Source organism: Canis lupus, chromosome 35 (assembly GCF_048164855.1).
Source record: "Canis lupus baileyi chromosome 35, mCanLup2.hap1, whole genome shotgun sequence".
Taxonomy (NCBI): Eukaryota; Metazoa; Chordata; class Mammalia; order Carnivora; family Canidae; genus Canis; species Canis lupus.
In genome coordinates, this window is record NC_132872.1 from 30186545 (window position 1) to 30204810 (window position 18266).

Here is an 18266-nt window from a genome sequence, read left to right on the forward strand (position 1 = left end):
GGACTTCTTTAGGTCTCATCTCTCTCCTGAGCCCTCTCTTGTTGATGCTGCTGCTGGGGTTTAAACACGTGCTGGCAGGGAGGCAGGTGGGCTCCACTCGGAGGCTGGGAAAAAGCCAGCAAGACTAGTGCAAGGTGCTCCTTTCTGACCTTGAAGCAACTGGAAACTTGATCAAAAGAGATTTTTCTCCCTGGGGAGAAGAGATAATGCAGTCTTCCTGGCGGGGGAAACCTGTCCTTTCCAAGGGCGGCCCCCTCAGCTGGGGTTTGTGGAGGGAGTTCCCCCCAGGATGTGCTGCGCCTCTCAAACCCATATCCCCTGGAATGTCTGCAGGATTCAAGCCCTGGCCCAAGAACAGAAATGAAGTAGCTGTTTCCAGCGATTTACAGTTCTTCTAAATATGAGCAGGAAAACGTGTGGAGACATTTTAGCTCAGCAGGGTCCTCAGCTGGGCCTCTTAGAGAAGTTTCCATTGCTTCTGGCTGCATCTTGTAATCTTGCATCTAAAGAATGCTCCACAGAAAGCTTTCAGGACTTTTAAATTCATTGAGAGAGGGAAAATCCCTCCCGTGTTAAACAGCAACATGTAATATTTATTGAAAATCTGAAAATGTCTTCCCAAATTCATATCTGATTTTTTTTAAAAAAGCCAACAGTCCAGCAAGTCAAGCTCTGTAAGCATATATTCTATTCATAAATCAAAGAGAAGGGATTAAACAGCCCTTCACCTCTCTCTGAAAAGTTTGAGAGGCCCATAAAAATGGAAACATATTAACTGTGTCTATGAAAATTTATATGTACATATAGCCCTAGGTTAAATCAAGTGCTGGGCTTAATGTAGAATATAAAATACTCATCATTGACTTTCTCTTTTATGAGAGAATATGTTTTGGTAAAGGAATTCATTCAACATCTGATAAATATACTCCTTTATTTAAGACATGTGAAAAGCTCAACAGAGAAGGAATTGATAGTGGCTGTGAAAAAAAACAAAGACATAACATTAGTTCATGGGAATGGATCCAAAGAGATTTGAATCTCTGTAAATAATCTGTAAGCTGCAGCAGAGCAACAGAAACAGAAACGGGTCTCAGTAAAATCTAAATACAATTAGCTAATCATATATATTCAAGGACACATCGATTATTATAATTGGAAATAAAATTAAGTTTATTATTATTACTTGATATACACTATGAATTGGTGAAATTTCTACATGGAATTACATATTTTAAACCAGAGGAGCCATTTAGAGACTGCCTAGATCATATTACTGTCTGGCAGTGGTTTGATGTATAAAATTGAATTATCAGACCTACAAGTGCTTTCTTAAATTTGAGAGTGCCTACCATATATATTGAAGGATCTATGCTATTCATTGGCTGTTTAATTTTAATTACTTTTTCATAAGTCTATAAAACTAATGGAACTGCATATCCTAAACAAGAATCAAAAACTGATATCCATGGTCCTAAATAAACCCTCAGGCATATTTTGTTTGGTAGCACAGTATAGTTGTGGTTGTTCTAAGAAAGTATCCTTGTATTAGGTTTAGCATTGATTTTCTGATCTTTAAAAGGCCCTATCATTGCTATTTTCCTATTTGTAGCTGCTTCACACATTTAAATTACTTCCCTAACACTTGAGAGCATTGGAGTTTACAATATGGCTCTATTATCAGACTTCAAATGTTATAATCCTTCCCTTGATATAACGCATCTTTGAAAGCCACATAGTACTGTTTTGATTTTCCCTAGCACCAATTATCACAGTTTCTTAAGTAAATGGATATTTCTCTCATTTATTCATCTAATCCACAAATTTTTACTATGTACCTGCTCCATTTTAGATAATGGACTAGCCAATGAGGATAAAGATGAACAAGACACAGCCAGTACCACCTCTCATGAATCTTAATGATTAAATGAGGAAGGATTTGTTTACTGATGGACACAATGTTCCTATCTTAAATCCTTGCCATTATACTTGAGAAGAATAGAAAAAAAAAAAAGATTGCTATTTTCTTCCCAGAAGAAAAGATATAAAAATATATAAATATTATGGGCTGGATTGTATTCCATCACAATTCATGTGTTGTAGTTCTGACCCTCACTACCTGAGAATGTCACTGTTTTTGAAGCCTGAGTCTCCAGTGAGGTGAAGTTATATGAGAACATTAGAGAGGACTCTAATCCAGTATGACTGGTGACCTTAAAAGAAAAGGGAATCTGGAAATAGACACTGAAGGGAAACCATGTGAAGACACTGGAAGAAGACAGCCATCCACAAGGAGGAGAGAGTCTCCCTGAAGAAACCAACCGTGCTGGCACTTTGATCTTGGAATTCTAGCCTTTAGAACACAAGGAAGTGAATTCCCAGTCTATGGTACTTTGTTGGTACTAGCAAACAGGCAAACAGAGTACATTTGTTTTTCTTTAAATCCTGAGAAGCTTAGTTTTAATATTGGCCCAAATTCGGTAGAAAAGAAGGAAAGACCATTGGTAATTATTTAAGAAGTGTGTTTCAGTATCATAGGGAAGTGACCTGATACAGTAATTTGCAGAGGTCTCGTTGTGGTTTTCTTATTTGCCAGCACGGCACCAAAGGCTTTCCGTTCTGTAATGATCTAGATCTGCAGATTCAGGAAAGAAACCTAGATAGATAAAACTAAACTCTAAAGTGTAGAAGCATAGAAAGAGAGGGGCATTTGAGCTGGCATTTCATTTTGAAGATATTTATTTATTTATTTATTTATTTATTTATTTATTTATTTTATTGGAGTTCAGTTTGCCAACATTTAGCATAATACCCAGTGCTCATCCCACCAAGTGCCCCCCTCAGTGCTCATTTTGAAGATCTTATGTTAAGAATAATCAAATCAAATAATCAACCACTGATAAAAAGACTTAGCCCTACAATTATTTAAAGAAGTAAAATATCAAAATAAACCAAATGCATTCTGGCATCAAATAACATTTTGCAGAAGTATATTTATTTGTGTGGAAAGATATTCTAATATGAATATTAGTGAAAAATATGGTATAAGGTTAGCTCCTAATTTTTTTAAAAAAGATGATACAAATAGATGAAAAATGGTCAGAGATATGTACCAACATATGCCACAATTATCCCTGGGTGATGGCATTATAACATTTTTCCTTAATCTTCAATCTACATTTTATAATATGTCTTCAATAAATGTGTCATTTTATATAAAATAGCTCAAAAATATTATCTCTTAAAGATTTAAAATTTCAAAGTTTAAATTAAAGTTTTGAATGTGATAAGTCAATGTTGTGATTACATGCTTTGGGTAGGACAACTACAGGAAGTTTCTTTTTGTTTGTTTTTATTTTTGTTTGTTGGTTTAATATAAGGTCCCATATGAATAAAAGGCACAGGATAGAAAATATAGTTGACGATATATTAATAGAATCGTATTATGACTGATAGCAGCTACACTTGGAGTGAGCATAGCATAACATAGAGAGAATTCATCTTCTCTCCATGTTGTACACCTGAAACTAATGTAACATTGCTTGTCAACTATACTCAAAAAAAAAAAAATTAAGGATGTAAGGCCCCATATAAATACAGTCAACCGATCTTGACAGTGAGTGGGGCAAAGACAAGACAATGAAGCAAAGACAGTCTTTTTTAACAAATGATACTAGAAAAATGACACACACATGCAAAAAGATGAACCTAGACACTAGCCTCACATCTGTCACAAATATTAACTCAAAGTAGACATAGAACTACATATAAGATATAAAAGTAAAAAATTCCTAGAAGAAACCAAAAGGGAAAATTTAGATGACTTTCAACATAGCAATGACTGTTTAGATACTAGGCTTTTAAGATACCATGATCCATAACAAAGAATTGACTAGCTATACTTCATTAAAATTAAAAATTTCTGTTCTGCAATAAATAATGTCAAGAGGATAAAGAGACAAACCACAGATTAGGAAAAAAAATCTCAAAAGACATATTTCATAAAGAACATCAAGGCTTGAAGAAAACATGGAGGGGCCTTAAATACAATTATTAATTGTAAGAAGCCAATCTGCAAAGGCTACATAATGTATGATTTCAACTATATAGCATTTTAGGAAAGGTGAAACTATGGAAACAGTAAAAAGATTAGTGGTTGCCAGGGGTTAGAGGAGAGAGAGGGATAAATGGGTGGAACCTAAGGATGTTTGAGGCAGTGAAACTACTTTGTATGATACTACATAGTGTATACATGTCATTATACATTCAGCTAAACTCATAAAATGTGCAACATAATATGAACTGTAATGTAAACTCTGGATTTGGGGCGATTATGGTGTGTCAATGTAGGTTTGTTGATTGTGACAAATGTACTGCTCTGGTGGAGGATATTGATAATGTGGGAGGCTGTGTAGATGTGGGATCTGGGGTATATGAGAAATCTTTGTATCTTCCACTGATGTTGTGAACCTAAAAGTGCTCTAAATTAAAAAAAAAAAAACAAAAAACAATTTAGTTCTCAAAATAATATAGATTATATGGCCTTGAATATTAAAATCATGACTTCTAAATTCCATTAAAAGCCAATGAATTCTTAGTGTATTCCTGAATATATTGGGGAAGCTCAAGGTGAGTACACCATGACTATAAAGAGTAGTGATTTGGTAACACTGCTAGAAAATGTATCAAAGATGGGTAAAACATTATCCTTCCCTACCCAATAGAACTTATACTTGTGAAATAAAAAAACTACGAATGTATTCAAAACTGAATGTGATTTTACTGGCTTACATAATGGTCACATCCTCTGTAGTCCAATTGTATGTTCTCCTCATTTCATTCAGTGATATATATGCTGTATTATTTATATCTGTCATTCCTTCCTTACACTATTCATTTAATGTATCCTTGCTCCTCAATTCAACAAATATTTATTGAGCAAAGTACTCTGCTAGTTCTGCAGGTTATGGAAAAATTAGACTAATACAAATATCTATATAACCAAAGCAAACTGTAGAATGTGCCAGTGACATGACAGAGTAAGCAAGGCAATTCATAGAGAAAAAAATAAAATGAAGTTTAAAGAATGTGGAAAGCCTTTGAACTTTTGAAGGATCAAAAATACATCAGCGACAAAAGTGGGGGAAAATTATGATATAAAAATAGAAAGAAAAACATAGGCATAGCAATAAAAGGTAAGGGAATTTGGGATATGTTCTGGGTAAAATGAGTAGCCTATTGTAGTGGGAGGGGAAAAAGGAAAATAAAGAAGCCTTGGGAAAGAAGACTGGAAATGTTAAGGAGGCCTGTTTGAACATGATGAATATCCCAAGGGTATTCTTGGTATACAATGTAGCAGTAATGGAAAACCAGTAAAGGAATTTAAGGCATAAAGTGATTATTTAGGGCTATGCTTTAGGAAGATTAATTTGGTCACATTTCAAAAAGGATAAATTTGTAGCAGAGATGCTTGAGTAGTACTACGTATATACTCAATTTAACACACAACCGAGAAAATTCACACAAATATATATATATTTTTGTAAATGGGATCATATTTAAGTTTCATATTTGTAAAAGTGCTAAGGTCATTGATATTTCCTTAAACAGCTTTATTGAGAAGTCTTTTGTGGAGAAAATATGCTTAGATTACTGTGTTCTCTAATTTATAGCATGGATTCTTATACATTAATCTAAACCAAATTAAATATACAATGGAGTAAAATCAATTTCACAGATGTTTACAACCTTTTCACAACATTTTAAAGTACAAAAATTATGGAGATATTATTTTGAGTTGTTGAGTTTACTTTGGTAAACTGTTTAGGTTTTAAATAAATAAATAAATAAATAAATAAATAAATAAATATCAGATAAATATATATGTGTATTTATCCAAATATTTAGATTGATTAAATGTTGGACTAATGATATCAGATAATATAAAATCTAAAAATCACTGTGTTTGGGTGCACCAGGGTGCCTCAGTGGTTGAGCCTCTGCCTTCAGCTCAGGTCGTGATCCCCGGGTCCTAGGATCAAGTCCGACATTGGGCTCCCTGCATGGAGCCTGCTTCTCCCTCTGCCTGTGTCTAAAGTAATAGCTGTCTTTTTTTCAAAAGAAAAATAATGACCTTGACAGTTCTCACAGGGAGGGTAATGCAAACTTACCGTTCTGTTTAGAAAGTGATTTTGCATATGAATCCCCTAAACTTGTCCTAAGTGTTTTGATTCTGTATTGGCTGCATCATTCAGTGGGTATGTTGTTGATAGAAGGCCACTAGCAGTAATTCAGAGTATGACTTTATAGAAAAAAAAATGCTTCATATACTGTCCAAAATCTAATTCATATCCTTTACCCAATCTGTGAATCCTGAATATTTGAGAAGAACAGAACTGACAATTAAAAATCTAGAGAATTGTTACTGAGATTTTCCTGAAATCTTATATCATTCCTCAGGTTTTCCACACAGAAAATAAGACAGCATGACTTAGGAGTAGTGTTTTGAATTTCTTGAGATTTTTCAGAGTAATCTTTTTGTTAAAAAAAAATTAGGTACTGAGTCAGCAATAATGGCCTGTAGTGGCAGCTTGATAGGATTTTTTTCTTTTTTTCCTATTGGTGACAATGGAAGTGTCATAGGACAACATGATGTTTGTTTCTTTTCTCCGTTCTTTGAGGCCCATTTTTTAAAAAATCTTTATCACATATTTTATTTTCCTGCAGTAGAAAAATTCATTATATAATGGAAGGTAGAAAACTGCATGAAAAAAACACAATATTCTTACCATCTAAATGTTTAATTATCATTCACAGTTTACCTTTGTGTTCTTTTGTATGCTTGTAAATTATTTTTAAAGAAGTTACTATACTGTATATGGTTTTATAACTTTGCCTTTTTCTATAACAGATCCTGTCCAATTTAAAAATTGTTATTAGCTATTAGTATTACACATTGTTATTGGCTATTATTAAAGGCATGCTATTTAATGACTATACAGAATGCCAGAATTAGAAAAATTTTACTCTATTTAAAAAATTTCCAAAAGTCCTGGATTTCCCTATTACAGATTTCCCTTATTGCAAATAACAATGCTGTTTCTAAAAATACGTAACTAGGTTACAATATCATAAGCACAATTGCTGAGTCAAATATTATGAACATATTTAAGCCTCTTGATCATTTTGTCAAAAGAAATTCTAGAAAGTTATATAAATTTACACCACTGAGGCAGAGAGTGAAATAACCCTAACTGTAGCCACCTTAGGACACCATTAGTTTTAGATGCAAAAAATTTTTTTTCATATTATTCTATTTTTTTTATTGCTAATGAGGCTAAAAACATTCATATGTTCACGGATCATTTGCATTTATTCTTTTGTGAATTTTCTTTTAATGCCTTTTGCACATTTTTCTGTAGGGACATATATTTTCATCTTAAAGATTCGTGTGTTCTCATAAAAGACTAATAGTGTTATTTGTCTGCCATATGCATTAAATTCTTTTCCAGTTAATACTGGTTTTTTAATGTAACTTGAGATTATGTTTGATATGATGAAGTTTCATTTGTAACTACTCAAATATCTTTTTTTTTTTACAGTTTTGGTTAATATCTTTGCATATATGCTCAAAATAGTTTTCAGATAAGTATTGAAGTGGATATATAGTACCTTCAATTCAACACATATTTATGTATGAATTCTAAGTTCCAGGCAGTAATATAATCAAAATAGACATTCTAGGGGAATTAAATATGCTGTGTCTACCTTAATCTTCACGTATTTTATTTTTCCTGTTGTGTACTCATCACATCATATTAGGCATAATAAGTTACAGTCCCCTCCCCCAAAATGTAAACCTTGCCCAAAGAAAGAGGGATTTTAAGTGAGCCCAGGACCATCGTAGGCCTCTGTTTTACAGACCCTGCTTTGGCAGCCTCAGCTAATCCTGACCAACATTGGCAGTTTAGAGTAGGTTCAAATATTCTGCCCTATGATGCTTGAAATTTGTCACAATACTGTCAGTTTAACATCCTATATGTCAGGGTTGAGCCTGCTCATAGGTTTATTCCGATCCACGGCCGTAACCTCATTTCCACAAAATTTTTACAATCTGTGTTTTGTTTGCATCATGATTAGCATTTTAGTACCTTCATGAAAATGGGAGTGTGGTCCTGAATGATAAGCTCCTGGCTGCCTCCGTGGCTGGGTTAGGGCAGGGCTGTGTTCAGGACGACCAGCTAGCAGGGCACTAGTACCCTTGGACCTCGCCACTAATTTGAACTCCCATATTCCTGGGATCACCCGGAACTACCACTGGCTATGTGGCCGTGATCACGGACTATTGTCAGACTCCAATTCCTGAATCAGAGGCCTCCTCTGCACAACAATTTGTGTGTAAATCAAGACCCGGGGTAAGATGATCTGAGGTTGATCACCATCTATGGAGAAATGAAAAGAGCACTAGGAACGGAATGGAAAGTCTCTGCCTTTCACGAGTTTAAATATCTTGAAAAAGTCGCATTACTCTTCTACTGCAGTCTCACCAGCCATAGAAACCCGGCATCCACGGACTCGCTTATCAGCGACAAAGTTGAGGTAATTTACACAAAAGCATTTGGTGATCTGTTAAGCCACATGCAAATATAAGGGATTATCAGGGGGCATTTTCTACCATCAAAAGTCTAGCATTTACTCTGATTATTATTTATGAAATGAATCAGGTCATGTATTGTAACCATGTCTTAAAAACCAGTTTTTATGTGCACTTAAACACGTCTGTCAAAATGTGTACGACTCAAAGCTTTGTCAGAAAGTCATTCGTTTTACTGACTAACCAAAGAAAGGATTTAGATTTCAGCGAGTATACCTTTTCCTTTAAGAGATTTGCATGAAACTACTGAAATCCAGTAGCTTTCATTTTAATCAGCAATTCTTTGAGAAAGTTCCTTAACAAAAACCTCAGAGCAGATGCTCACATAATACAAAATGTATCCATTAGCTAAACATTAACACAACACAATGCATTAACTTGATGTTTTCTTTGATTAACAAACACATTTTCATAATATAACAAACTGCTGTGATTTTATTGTTACAGATGCATAATTTTGTGTGTGTGTGGGAGGAGAAAATATTCAGTTAAAGATCTTGATTAAAAAACTAGCATCTCATAAACAATAAATGATTTCAGTTTTTTTAAGGAATTATTTGTCCCGTGATTTCTATTGTTAGACAAAATGTGAACCCAGCTGAACAGAGTGTCATAGAAGATGGACTATTATGAATGCTATAGCTTCTATTTTGCCTTTTTCCTTACATGGAAAAGGCATGTGTTAATTATGCTCAAAATATTTTCTTTTTTTAAAAGATTTCATTTATTTATTCATGAGAGACAGAGAGAGAGAGAGACAGAGACAGAGACAGAGAGAGGCAGAGACACAGGCAGAGGGAGAAGCAGGCTCCATGCAGGGAGCCTGATGCGAGACTCGATCCCAGGACTCCAGGATCATGCCCTGGGCCAAAGGCAGGCACTAAACTGCTGAGTCACGCAGGGGTCCCCTAGAAATTTTTTCTTAACAACCATATTTTAGAGGATTTGCTTTACTATAGATCTTTACTATAGATCTTAAGAATCAAATATTATTTTTCTTCTTAATTTTTTCTATAATTAATATTCTTTTTATAAACAGTTTGGGGGCAAATTTATGGACCTCTTGGTATATATTAGCTTCCTAGGGCTGTCACAACTAACTACCATGAGCCAGGTGGTTTGCACCAATGGACATTTATGGACTCAGTTCTAGGGCCTAGAAGTTCAAAATTAAGGTGTAAGCATGGTCATGGTGCTCTGCTAGCTCTACTTCGCTACCCTCTCCTTCACTTGATGGGTGGTAACCGTCAACCTCTAGAGTTTCATGGCTTGAGATGGATCATTCCAAAGTTGGTCTCTGTTGTCACATGGTGGTCTCCCTCTCTGTCTTCAGGTGTTTGCTCCGTCTGATAAGGATACCAATCACAGTGGATGATGGCTCACCCTTACTGAGTATCTTACCTTGATTACATCTACAATAATTCTATTTCCAAATCTCGTTCAGAGGTACAAGGAGTTAGGACATCAACATATTTTGTGGGACACAGTTCAACACATATCAGATGTGTCATGTTGAATATTTTTGAAGGACAGGTGCAGGGCTGATAATCCCTTTGCAGTTAAAATCAAAATGTAGAGAGATTCCAGTTTGACTTGAAAGGGAGCATAAACTGCAACCCTAGAATATGACATTTTGGCATAAGGATTATTTTTGAGCTGGTTATTTTTAAGAAATGTCAGACACAGGAGAAGCTATGAAAACCTAGGAGAGGCGCATCTGGGTGGCTCAGTCATTCAGCGTCTGCCTTCAGCTCAGGGTATGACCTGGGGGTCCTGAGATTGAGTCCCACATCGGCTCCCTGCAGGGAGCCTGTTCTCCCTCTGCCTGTGTCTCTGCCCTCCCCGCCCCCCCGTGTCTATCATAATAAATAAATAAATAAATAAATAAATAAATAAATAAATAAATCTATCTTAAAAAAAAAAAAACTAGTAGAAGTTACCCTTACATTTATAAGATAAATCTCCATTTATGAGAGTTTCTTCCTCTCTGTGTCAGGAAGAAGAGGACAAGGAAATCTCTAGAAACTTTTATCACTGGAGAAGGCAAAGGCTTAAATCTGCATAACAATCGTAGAAATCATTGTTTTGAGACTACTTCAATGTAATGATCTATTTCATGTTCTCTATGAAGAACCCAACAAAGTCAACAAAACAAAAATTATAATCTCCATGCTTAAAAATGTAAGAATTGAAGTTCCTCTACAAATTACTGATTTAAAATCTGTTACATTAATCTAACCAGGCATTTATTATGGTGGTGAGAGTACTTAATCTTATTATTTTTTTAAGATTTTATTTATTTATTCATGAGACACACACACAGAGTCAGAGACAGAGGCAGAGACAGAGGCAGAGGGAAAAGCAGGCTCCTTGTGGGGAGCCCAGTGTGGGACTCAATCCAGAGACCCCGGGGTCACACCCTGAGCTGAAGGCAGATGCTCAACCACTGAGCCACCCAGGCGTCCCTAGAGTACTTAATCTTAAATTGAAAGACCACGACTTTTTTATTTTTTTTGGAATGCCCACATCATTGTCTTATAATTATTATTCTGCAGATAATAATTTTAATATAGAATTGCTATATTGGCATATTCTTTTTTCCCCCAGAATTCTTGAGCAATATCTGGAAAACAGCATAAATATATTCTTACTCCAGAGTTCAATTAAGAATATTTTTTAAATTTTGTAGATATTGGCATAGATAATTTTTGAGTCACTATAGTCTTAAAAATCCTTTCATATCCACCCGATCGTTGATGACATCGCCTTTCCTAGGGAGCTTTTAGAGACACTGGTGTCTGCTTCTGTGCTTGGACTCAACTACATGCCTGCTCTCTGGGAAATGCCCTTAATACATGGTTGCTAGATTTACTGAATGAAAATAAAAAAAAAAAAAAAAAAAAAAAACCCCAGTTACATTTTGATTTCAGATAAAAAGCAAATAATCTTTTTAGTGTACGTTCCAAATATTTCATGAGACATAGTGCAACTAAGAGAGGAAAATGTTGTTGATCTGAAATTAAATTGTAGCTATGTTTTTTGTCTTACCTGTCAATCCTAACTGGGTTGATTTTTGCCCCTAGGGAAGCATTGTACCTTCTTGCAGATGCATAGCACACTTCTTCTCCTGAGCTAACCTTCTCACACAAGGGGCTTAACTTCCCAGGGTAGGCAGATATCCTTAGAACTATTCCAGTGAAATCTCATTTTCTCCTAGGTTGGTACCAGTGTTCTCTCTCTCTTTGTAGTCCCTGCACTCAAAGGAGACAGAAGTATCTCAGACACAATATAAGTTTTTCTTACCATTTACTGTTTGACAGTAGACATCAACCGCAACTAGTTACTTCTCCCAACTGAAATGTCTGATCCTCTCCTGATCAAACATTCTGAGAGTCTTAAGTCCAATCTCAGCATGGAAAATTGTGCAAAATATATGATTAAAATAATTGTGTGTGTAAAATAGCCTAAGTATTGTTGTTGCTGTTTAGCCCTTCTGTTTTGAAAAATCTTAAAATCTTACTTAATATGTGTTATTTTTTTATAATTAGCATGTATGTATTTATTCTTTTTTTTTTTTTCAAGATTTACTTTTTTGAGAGAGACAGTGAAGAGCTCCCCCATGTGTATGCACATAGGGAGAGGCAGAGGGACAGGCTGGGGGAGGGGATCTCAAGCAAAATCCCCTTAGAACACAGAGCCTTTGGCAGGCTCACCAGGGGGCTGGGATCTCAGGATGCTGAGGTCATGACCTGAGCTGAAATCAAGAGTCCTAAGCTTAACAGAGCTCCCCCACCCAGGTCTCCTGTATTCATTCATTTTAAGAAAACTATTGTGCTCAATGTTACCAGCAGCAGGCCAGAATTTGTTCGAGAAGGTATCTCTAATTTTTTTTAAAAAGTATCTGTAATGGAAAAGAAAAAGAATAATGTATCTAATAATATGACATTTCTACAATAGAGAAATTCAGATGAAACTATTCTTGAGAAAACAAAAATCTTTAAATATTTGAAGTTAACTCATCACTTGTCACAAGCCCCTTCTGTTGTGTTAGGATATTTTTTCTAGCTAACATTCAACATCAAGCACCCAAAAGTTCTTCCCGTGGGTTTTTCTAAGCATGGGACTAAATAAAAGGAAGGTTTCCCCAGCCCCTGTCCTTCTGTCTTCTACAGGTCGATCATAGTGGATTATTTCCCATAGCACTGTTGGCTTTTACAGACCCCACTACTTTCTGCTTCTTTCAATCACAGCATTAGAATTCCAAATGAAGGATTCTGGGGAAAATAATTTCTTTTGCTAAAGTGTATCCTCAGTATGATTTTTGTCTCTCTCTGTGGATTTCAAGGTTTGTTTGCTTTATCTTCTTAATTCACTCTTTTCTTTTCATTCACTATTCATTAGTAAAACACTAATTATAATCTCCCCCTTCCCATCTTTCATCCACCTCTCCCATTTGCTCCCCTGTAAATACCAGTTTTTAACTATCTCAGTGAAAAAAAAAAGCATATCCATTATTTAAGATTGCACATATAAATAAAATGTATAAATACAAACACGCACACACATACACATTGTTAAAATCCTCTCTCCTGGACTTGTAAAATACGAGCATGAAGCTGCTTTGGATTTTTCCAGCAGGAGTTCCACACCACTGCAGCACACACTGCACTCTCTGGAGACCCTGTTAAAACTCCTCTCATTAGGAGGAGGGGAGGAAAAGGCCCCCTTATTCTTTACCTCTGGAAGGAGAGGTGATACTTCCAGAACACAAACGACACCCTCCTAAATCCTACCTTGCACCTCCAGCCCTGATATTCTAGTTGTGGGCAAGGGGATTAAATATTACTAAACTGGTTTTGGATGTTTAGTTTTTCTAATTTTCTAATTTTAGTTTTTTTAGTTTTTCTAATTTGACATGTTAAGTCAGTAATTGCAATGTTATCATTACCACCATAGGGTCTGTCTAAATTTCTCATGTAACATGTTACTAAAATCTTAATCATAGCGTAACATAATTGGAACACAGGTAATATGGATTGAGTGGTTCATTTTTTTTAATTCAAAGTAAATCTGGTCGTCTCTATCATAAACCTAAGTGAATAACCACTAAATAACTATTGAGACATTTAAGATGGTTTTAAGCAAATGACACAAAATCCTCAACTTCAAGCCAATATTTTCATAAAAACACAATGTGAGGGGTGTTTGGGTGGCTCAGGTGGTTAAGTGTCGGTCTCTTGATTTTGACTCAGGTCTTGATCTCAGGATCATGATACTGAGCCCCACACCAGGCTCCCTGTTCAGTGGAGAGTCTGCTTGAAATTCTCTCTTTCCTTCTGCTCCTCCCCCTGCTCATACTCTCTCTCTCTCTCTCAAATAAACATGTCTTTAAAAAGAACCACACAATGTGAAAATTTTAACAAGTATACACTTAATCTACTTTTTAAACTTTTTATACTTATAGTCAGTTAATTTCTTTACCTGTGAGTAAGCATTCTATCTCTCATTTGCAAGTAGAAACTTTGAGAATATAGTCAATTCCTAACTGTGTAAGCATTATGTATTGTGCAGTATTTTTAATGTATTTGAAGGTTATACTATCTTTAATTTTTCCCCTTGTTTTATTTTATGATTCTATTCATAAATGTAGAATATAATACATTTTAATATTTGAAACTTTCTTAGAGAATTCAGCATATTAAAGCAAACTAAAAATTTATTTTTTCCTAGTTATATATTAGCTTGTTGTTGTATATAAAACTACTTTATAATAATAATCTTCATCATTTTTAAAGTGTTTTATATGCATTGCCTCAATAGTTCTTCACAATAATTTTGTAAGGCCATATTAGCATCTGTGCCCTATGGGAATAAGACTTGATAGGTAGGAATGTTGGGACTTATGATTTCATCTGATTTCTTTTAATAGGAACTTTTTATTGAGGTCTACTTAGAGAAAGGTTATAAAATCACAAATATAGAGTTTGATAAATGTTTTAAAATGAACTCAGCTAGTTATACACAAACTCAAAAGCTCCCTGTATTCTGTTTCAGTAAAAACTGCTCCCATCTATGCACAGGGTAACCACTCTTTGCCCTTTAACTTTATGTAAATGGAAGCATACAGTAGATTCTCTTTTGATCAACATTTTGTTTGTGAGATTCATTCACGTTGACAAAAGCACCTATAGTTTGTTCATTCTCATTGTTACATTATATTCCATCACATGACTATATTAGGGAAGAATAAAGGTATTGAAAAGAAGGGATAAACATGTTTGTAAATAGTTAAGTGCAGAGTAACTGAACATGGCTGATCTAATCACAAAAAAACTAAAAAGAAGCAGGAAGGACATAAAGAAGAAGTTGAAGAGTTTTAAAGTTCTAGCATTATTGAGGAAATTGCTAACATAATAGTTCGTATTAGGCTCTAATTAGTTAACACTGCATAATATCGGTATTGGCATTTAAAGTGATTATTTGAGAAAGATACAGTGTTCAGCAGAGAAAAGCATCTTTGACAAAGTGTTCTTGAAAGTTTTGTTTTAGCAGTAATGAGCTACCATATACATCATACATAACTATGTATTATTTATATAATAAATAAAAATTTATTGTTCAATATTTAGTAAACTACTTACTATGTGCTAGGCAATGCTCATATGCTTGGTATACATCAGTAAACAAAATAGATGAAATTCTATGCAGAGAACCTGTATTTTTGAAGGAAGGAGACAGGTAACTAAAGACATAAGAATTAATAAATTATTCTATATGCAATATGTATGAAAATGATTAAGGTTATGAAAAAACTCAAAGTCAGCAAGTTAAAGGAAATAGGAGACAACCTGTTGCTGAGCAGTTATTAGAGGTAAATTTCAATGTTAAATATGGTAGTCAGGTCAATACTTGTGAGAAGATGGAGTTGGAGCAAAGTCTTGAAGAGAGTTAGCAACCCAGATAATCGGGCATTCCATTCTCCTGGGTCATTGGAGATCGTTTCAGGCAGGTATAATGGCCGATGCAAAGAATTTAAGGTAGAGAAGGATTGGTGTGTTCCAAAAAGAGTAATGTCAGTAAAGCTGGACTATTAAAACTGCGAGTGAGAGGAGGGAACAAGTTCAGAGAGGTAAGAAAGTCCTAGAATATGTGGGACTAGAAGACAGTTCTAAGGACTCTGTTACTCTGAGTAACAGAGTAACAATGAAACAGGAAGCCAATGCAGGTTTTTGAGGAGTGGCATCATCTGACTTCAGTTTTTAAATGCTACTGTAATGAAAAGACTATCATTAAACAACTCTAGAGTCAAGATGATAAGCTAGGTGGCTACGGTAGTAATCTAACCAAGACATCATCTAACCAAGACTGTCTGCTTCTGTCCAGGATGGCACCCATGGAGAGCTGAAACTATGAAAGGCTTTTAAAATGTTTTGAGGATCCCTGGGTGGCGCAGCGGTTTAGCGCCTGCCTTTGGCCCAGGGCGCGATCCTGGAGACCCAGGATTGAATCCCACGTCGGGCTCCCGGTGCATGGAGCCTGCTTCTCCCTCTGCCTGTGTCTCTGCCTCTCTCTCTCTCTCTCTCTCTCTCTCTCTCTCTCTCTGTGACTATCATAAATAAAATAAAATGTTTTGAAAATATAGGCAGTAGAACTTAGTAATGGATTGGATATGGGCTATGAAACAGAGAAAAAAAAAGCAGAAGAGAGTAACTTCAAGCTTTTGGGTCTGAGTATTGAACTGATGAGAAAGGATATGAGGGAAGTCAGTTTTGTTTTTTGTTTGTTTCATGATAAAGTTGGTCAGGACTTCATCCTTGGATATGTTGAGAATGAAATATTTATCATAAGCCCAAGAAGAAATCTCAAGTAGGCAGGTAGCAGATGTATAGATTTTGTGTGAGTTCTGGACTGGGGATATACATTTGATAGTCATTGATGCAGAGATGTTGTTGAAAGTCATGGGTGTAAATGATATAACTTAAGGATGAGTATAGATTATGAAGAGCACAGGACCAAAAACTGAGTCCTGGATATTTCAACATATAGAATATAGTACAAAAGAAGTCGTATCATGAAAGTATGCTGAGGATTAATCGGTGAGGTATGTGCAAAACCAACACAGTGTGTGTTAATTCGGGTCCACAGAGAAGCAGATACCAAATTAAGATTAAATATCTAAGAGACTTTTAGTAGGAAAAAAAAATGAAGGAAAAATAGAGGCAGGCAGCCACAGGAAGTGAAGAGAACTTTCTTATCCTGATGGAAGTCTAGCACTGTGATAAAAGAGGAGGAGGAAGGAGGAAGAAGGAGAGGAGTTTCAGATGGTAGTGCAGTTCTGAGAATGTTTCTGCAATTCCTAGCTGAAGCCCCATTGGAGAAGTTTTGTATCTCCTGGATGATATGGTAGTGCTGATTCTGTGCTCAACCATTGCCTGGGAGCAACCAATTGGAAGCATGAACTCAATACACAAAAACAAGAGTGGATCCAAGAGTACCAGGGCAGGGAGTTCCTCAATTATGCTACGCATAGCAGATGTCAGCATGAGCACCAGTACGGTACCCTAAGAAGCAAGTGAAGAACAGGAAGGAAAAAGTGCTGAATTATGTGAAATGCTGATGAGAGGTTGAAGAAGAGAAAGGCTAAAAACTAACAACTGGATTTGATGGCCTGGAGTTTGTTGGCGGATTTGACCACAATGGTTGTGGTGGAGTGAAGCCTGACTGGATTGGGTTTAACAGTGAATGGGAGGAAAGAAATTAGATTGTGAAAACAGACTCCTCTTTGAAAATTTGTTACAAAGGAAAACAATAGAGATGATGAGCTATCTCAGTGAGAAGTGGGGTTAAGAAAAAGTTTTTTTTTTTTCTTTTGAAAGACAGAAGAATTTAGCAACATGTTTATATGCTGATGGAAAAATACAGTAATTATCCCAAACACTTAATGGCCCTGTAGTAGACATGATCATGCGTTTATCCATCTCTGTTTCCAGGCCTCTTGGTGATGTGATTTTGCTCCTATAAAGAGGTGGAATCAAATTCCTGAATGTTTTATCTGAGTTGACCTCGTGACTTACTTTGATCCATAGAATACTACAGAATTGGCACCATATACCTTATACCTCAGCTTTAAGGGGGCTGCAGCTTCTGCTTTCACCATCTTGGAAACCTCTCCATCATTTAAAGAAGTCCAATTTAGCTAGTGGTGGAGGAGAGCAGCACACAGAGGAGAGCAGGGGCAGCCCAGCCAATAGCTGCCACCCACCATCAGATGTTTGCGTGAGGCTACCCACTCTGGTCAGATCTCCAAACTACTGCAGTAGACGAGCAACCCTCCCTTGAGCAGCAGGGCTGCCCAGCCAAACCCAGATTGCCAACCACGATTCATGAAACAGAATTCGTGGCTGATTGTCAGTACTTTCTGAGGTCATTGATACCTGTAGAGACCCCAAATACCTTTTTGAAAATCTTACTCTTTACTTTTCCTCTGTACGTTTTAATATTTACACTGGATAAGCTAAGGAAAGTTCTGCACACTAAATGCCATTTGTAGGTTAGCATATCTGTGTAACTACTAAACATCTTTCAAGGCCTTTTTCCTTTGGACTGATTTGTGCAT

At 35.8% G+C, this 18266-nt stretch overlaps 1 long non-coding RNA gene across 8 annotated transcripts in view; it reads right to left on the minus strand.

The window, feature by feature from the left end:
* Nucleotides 1-917: 917 nt before the first annotated feature.
* Nucleotides 918-18266, minus strand: part of LOC140624708 (uncharacterized) — a 34062-nt gene continuing 16713 nt past the window's right edge. The window contains exons 4-7 of one of the 8 annotated variants that reach the window (XR_012024181.1): nucleotides 15292-15363; nucleotides 12496-12551; nucleotides 11699-11901; nucleotides 918-977 (exon numbers count right to left, since the gene is read on the minus strand). This is a non-coding gene — a long non-coding RNA (uncharacterized lncRNA). The other 7 variants (XR_012024179.1, XR_012024182.1, XR_012024184.1 and 4 more) reach the window with 7 other exon arrangements.